The 6,215-nt window shown below is 44.4% G+C and overlaps 1 pseudogene; it reads right to left on the minus strand.

Moving 5' to 3' along the window:
• Positions 1 to 4,518: 4,518 nt before the first annotated feature.
• LOC101829852 lies at positions 4,519 to 5,805 on the minus strand (annotated as a pseudogene).
• Between the last annotated feature and the right edge of the window lie 410 nt (positions 5,806 to 6,215).

Here is a 6,215-nt window from a genome sequence, read left to right on the forward strand (position 1 = left end):
GGGTCTCCAAGCTCCGTTGTGTATTGAAGTGACTGCTGACCTAAAAGATGGAAATGTTGCTGGCTTATTTTCCTCAGATCTCTGTGACCCTTATCAGTGTTTGTGAGCAAGGCCACATGTCTTCTCTTGCAAACCCACAGTTCACCTCTAGAGCACACACTCTCTCCTCTTAACACCTTGCCTGTTCTCTTTGGAATGTTAATGCACTCCCCAAGCTTGTCTTAAGAGGACTGAGATGATGGCTTCCAGGGCATTGCAGGATAGGATTTACCCTGCCTTCCTTCAGCAGTGCTTTTACTCAGGGTTTTCATCTAGATAAAATGTTCTGGAATTTGGAAATTGGCTATCTGTCAATTTTATTGGGGGACATTCCATGGACTCTCTGTAGTATATGATATCCACATAGTTCTCATGATGACATTTTGGAATGTGGGAACCTGTGCCTCTTCTGCCCAGCTAAGCAAGGTCACATGAAGCACTGGATTAAAGAGCCCACTGGGAGCTCAATACCCACCAGCCTAGCACACAGCACTCATTAAATACTACTGCTAAGACCTTCTGTGAGCTTGGTGAATCACAGTAGCCTTGGATTCTTCTTCACTGGACAACAGTCAGGTCATCTGATATAGTTGAAGGCCAGCTATGATCTCAAAACTGGCTACTGACAGTAGACATATTCTAAGCCATATTTACCACTTATAGAAAGTAGGCTAGACCAATTCATAAAAACATACTCTCAGCCTAGTAAAACCTCAGCTTTGTCTTCTAGGTGATTCCCATATGTTTGACAGGGCAAGCTCAACGACATTTTTTCATTGATAGAATGCTACCATCACATGAGGCTTTTAGGCACCTAAAGTCCCCAAGTCAGTTACTGTCAACCTTACCAAATAAGCATCCCTGCATCCCTTTAAATATGAAGAAATCTTTTACAGTAATAAAGAAGAAAGATTAGAAATATGTCCCCTTTCAGAGATGCACAAAGACTAAAGGTTTTGATGGTTCAAGAGGAACCACTTTCTTTTGACAACTTTGTTTTTAAAAGATAGATAATCTAAGTTGTGGGAGTCTGCTTTCCCCTCATCCATTTGTACTCCCTGGGGATTCCCTACAGCTATTTCCCTACGACTCAAGTGTGTTATGATTGGAAATTTTGCCCAGAGCATTTTTAAGAGGAATTTTCCAGTTGCCAGAGGGAGTTGGAAGATGGGATGTTGTGGGTAGGAGGGTGGAGGAGAATATAGAGGAGTACAAATGATACTCGTTGGGAGGGTGAGATGGGCAGAGCTAAATTAGCATGCACCCAAGTCCAGGAGCTTGGCATTATTATTGTCTATCCATTATTCCCCAGAGATCCCACCTCCCTGCACCTGGCTCTGAACACCCACAAGGTTTAGAGGGAGAAGTTCATGGTCTCCCCATGTAGAAGCTGGCAGTAATGACCTCTAAGGAGTCTCAGGAGGGTATGCAAACCACCACACTTTGGTTCTGTCTGGTGAGGGGAGGCTGGACATGCCCAGTGTGACTTTTCTTCTTAAGTCCTGACATGCAGCCCTGTCTGGCTCAGACATGATTCCTGTGCAGGAGATCTGTGTGGGTCCTGGGAGGCATTGTACAGTGGTGAGGCTTTGGAGCTCAGTTCTTACTCATTTGTCCCAAGGAACTGCATAAATTAACCGTGAATTTAGCATCCTGCATCCTGCCTCATTGCTGCGCACTCTGGGTCTCTACGATGTTTGTGGATTATAAATGTGTGTGTGCCCTTCCACTCTCTTAATTTAGTGCTTGCATAATATTTTCTTTCTTATTTTTCTTCTCTTCTTACCTCTAGTCCATGTCCACAGCAGACCTGTCTTCAGCAGGGTCGTGGGCTGAATAACGGCTCCTTCCAAGATGCCAATGCTCCCATCCTCAGAGCCTGTGGATGTGTTACCCTCTGTGGGCAATAGGGACTTTGCTGCTGTGATTAAGAATTTGGGTGACATGGGCCAAGGAGATGGTTCAGCGAGTAGACATGAGCCCCAGAGTCTTGCAAATGCTGGGCAAGAAGGTGGTTCCTGAAATCCCAACACTTGGGAGGCTAGCCAGACTAGCTGAATCTGTGAGTTTTCCACTCAAGTGAGAGACTCTGCCTTGACATACAAAGTGGACCCTGATTGAGAACCTGGCTTTTACAGGTTCATTTGCACTCATATGTATGAACGTACATACATATGCAAGCATATCATGCACATGTGCACATACACATGTAAAACATTAAAAAACAAAACAACTGTGGGCAGATAGTGCCCTGAATTGTGAAGGGGAATATGACACAGTCTCAGGCATTCTTTTAAGAGAGACAAAGGACATTTGGAGCTGGAGGAGGTCTTGTGATGACAGACCCAGCGGATGTGGGTTGTGATGTGATCTCTGGCTTTGAGGAGAGAGAGGGGCTGTGCGCCAAGGAATGTGGGCTGCCTCTCCTCTCTCTCTCTCTCTCTCTCTCTCTCTCTCTCTCTCTCTCTCTCTCTCTCTCTCTCTCTCTCTCTCTCTCTCTCTTCTGGAGGCTGGAAAGGGCAAGAGACAGATCCTTCCTAGCGCCCCTGGGAGGAAGGAGGCTGGATTGATTTCAGCCCAGTGGGGTGCATTGTTTTCTGACTTCTGACACTCAGAATTATTAGAAAACAAATTAGTGTTGTTTTAAGCCTCTGTCATCATGACAATTTGTTACAGCTGCTGTGGGAATTCTGTAGGAATATATGGGGGAATTGAAAATACATTCACAGGAAAGTAATCTTCCCACATTCGTGAGAGAAGGGAAAGGCAGGGTTGGAGTAGAGGAATCTGAGGCATTTACACCTTGGCCCCAAAGCCTGAGATGCAGTGACAGAATTGTTTCCCATGGCACCTACAGCTTAACACATCTAAACCGGATGCAGGGTCCTCTTCCCTGGCTCAGTAGTGCTATTTCCTGTGTGATGCCTGGAGCTTCAGCCTTCCCATATGCCCGACTCACCACACAGGCAGCTGGAAGAGTCTAGCCTTCGCCTTCTTTTCTGAGTTCATCTACTGTTGTTCTGCCTCTAACCAAAACCAAACTGGTTTTCCTTTTAGAGCCATTGGTGTCCCCTCTGTGGGAGGTTCTCTTAGCTGACTACTGGTTGCTCTCACTCTAGAGAGATCTTCCCATCCCAGGACACTTGCGGGACACCGTTCTCTGTCACTTTCTTTTGCTTTATTTCCTTGTGCTTGATAACCTCATCTGCTGGACTTTTGCTGTTTATTGTCTTTCCTGCGAATTGGCAACGTCAGGATTTCTGGGTTCACTGCTGAGGCCCCAAAGCCACAGCAGTGTCTGCTGGAGGCCATTGCTTTTTAGTCTGGCAATGTCTACAGTATTTGGGAGATTCCTCCCTCCATCCCCATTGTCTTTTCTCTCTTGACTGACAGCTGGAGATATTTCACAGAGAAGCATACTCTGAATAGTATCTGGTTCATATCAGCTGGAGGAATCACCTATTTCCAACCAGCCAATAGGGAGAAAGCAAATGCGGGGACAGTCTTCCTCGGTAGAGACAACAGAAGTCACACGACTCCTATATCGTGGGACAGTTAAGGCAACATGATGGAAAAAAACTTATGAGTTAAATAAGCAAATTAGCTATCTTCTAATAAACATCTTTTTTTAATGAACAGTGCTTTTTTGTGCATTGAGCTTTTAACTTTGAAATACATGGTTCAGGAACAAATTATTTGTGCAAACATCTTTCTTCCCTTCAGCAAATACAGCAAGAGACAGGTCTTACACAGGCTCAAGGGAATACAGCACATTCCCTTGCATTTTAACCCTTCCTCTTCTTCACTGTATCCCAGTAGATGAAGAAAGCGATTTTTCCCTGCCCACGTCTACTGTGCTGTCTGTCACTACCACAACCACCACTGTTGCTGCAAAACGGTGGCATAGTCCTTCCTGGTTTCCAGGAGCCCAGCCTTGCAAGGTCCTGCAAGTAGAGTTTCTGTTCCCTAACTGTGTTATTTTAAACTTTGCATTTTGGAATGACTGTAGATTTGTAATAAGTTTATCTAGATGTATATCTATATGCAAAATTAAATTAAAGATGTGTCTACAAGAGTTCTTGTGCACTTTCTGGCCAGTTCCCCTCATGGTGATATTCCATGTGTATATCTAGTATAATATTGAACATCCTGGAAAGCCAGGTGAAAGGATCTTAAAATCTATGACTTGAGTCTCCCCTAATTCCAGAATAAAAATGACATCTTGCAATATTTATACTCATAGCTCAGACACTTACTTCACTTGGTTCTAATTTCTTATCCATTCTGGCCTCTTTACTTGAGAATCTGAAAAACTTGGGGATATAGCTTAAGAAGAAAAATAATCAATGCTCCATTTCTGAAGCTACTTTAGACCTGGGTTTGTTGCTAGAAAATTCCTGAAGAAAATTTAAATATAAGTCTGTGGCTTTGTTGAATTAAGTCCCCCAGTTAAGATTTAGAAAACACCCATGGTTTGGGCTAATAGTATTGTTGGTGGCACCTATGTCTCAAACCAGTGTTAAATCCACCTCAGGGTTCAGAAGAAAACAAGGGGAGTCTACATCACAAGTACAGACATGTGTAGGATCCTTGTCCTTCTGGATCCACACTTCCTTCAGGGTCTTCATCATTAGAAATGTTCTCTGCCATCTGCCACACTTTCAAGATATTGTCTTCTGATACAGAACTAATCACCCAAGGTTCATTGGGATTCCAGGAGAAATCAGATATCTTGGCAGTGTGGCCACCATGAATAAACAACAACTCTGATGGGTCATCGTCTGCATCTTCTAGGGACTGTTCTTCTTCAGTTTTACTTAAATCCCAGACATTCAGCCTACGATCAGTACCAATAGAAGCCAAAATGTCTCATTGTGAGGTGACCACTGACCTTGGAATATTTCATCCTTATGTGACTCAAATGAATGCAACTTGAGTTTCAGGTTTCTCAGACCCCACAAGGCAACAGTCTTGTCAGCTGATCCTGTGGCAAGAATGAACTCGCTATAAGGATTGAAAGACAGGCAGTTCACTTCAGCAGTGTGAGCATTGACCGAATGACTTGGCTTGGAATGATTGTTTGAATAAGTATCCCAAATCATGAGTTTCTGATCATCAGCAACAGACTCAAACAGAGACTCATGGAGCAGATGCCAGGAAACGTCCTACGCTACTGCTGTGTGCCCTGTGAAGATGGTCTTTGCATCCACCACTTTCCCTTGTTTTGGAGCCTCACTGATGTCCCATAGGCAGATGGTATGGTCATCTGAAGCACTAAGTAAGTGCCCACTGAAGTTTGGATTCAAAGAAAGAGCATAACCTTCCTTCTGATGTCCACAGATGTAAATCTGGGTTGCACTCCTCAGAAGGGTCTGGTTTAGAAGGATGCTTTGTGTAGTCAAAAACAAATGCATCACTGGATAGAGCCTTTGTTGCAGTGACGTAAATGTTCTGGGGTGTGTATCGAGCCCTGTCTTCTTATCCTTCGTGGTTGATCTTGATTTCTATTTCACTTTTCCCACTGACTGAGCCAAAACCTCCAAATTCTCCCTTTTCACTGCCATAGTGTGATGCATCAAAATGAGCATCACCATTAGGAAGCTGGACACTGGCTCTCACCAGGTGGTTTTGTTCATCTAATGTATGTGTTCCCAGGACAAGCTGGGGAATGCTGAAATCTTTTCCCTCAGACTTGGCTACATCTGGAAGCCACTGGGCAGTTAAACTGGGCCACTCCAGGGCATGGGTCATCTCTAAATAAGAAAGAAAAGGGGTATTCTTCTCCCATATTTTGTACTCCTCATGTCAAAGGCAGCTTCCTTGTCAGCCTCAGCAGTGGGGCAGGCTTGCTGGGAGGGGTTGGGGGATCCCAGGGTTGTGCGTTGCAGGAGGGGCCTGAAATTTCATTTTAGCCAGATGAAAATCTTAGTATGACAGCATTTCATTAACAAAGACATTGAAGCAGGATGACATTTCTTTTAACCCGAGTTGTGTTGTTTGCTACAAGTTTCCAGGAATTTAGAGCTATTCTCCATCTCTCACCCGGACACTTGCACTCTCTGCCAGAGGGACTAAGGTTGGCCCGTTTCCAGGTAGCAACTTTGTTAGGCTCTGGAGCCATCAGTGGATAGATGTTTGAGGCGGCTCCTCTGTAAGTTGGCAGAGTTAGGCAAAGT

Source organism: Mesocricetus auratus, unplaced genomic scaffold (assembly GCF_017639785.1).
Source record: "Mesocricetus auratus isolate SY011 unplaced genomic scaffold, BCM_Maur_2.0 Super-Scaffold_100015, whole genome shotgun sequence".
NCBI lineage: Eukaryota > Metazoa > Chordata > Mammalia > Rodentia > Cricetidae > Mesocricetus > Mesocricetus auratus.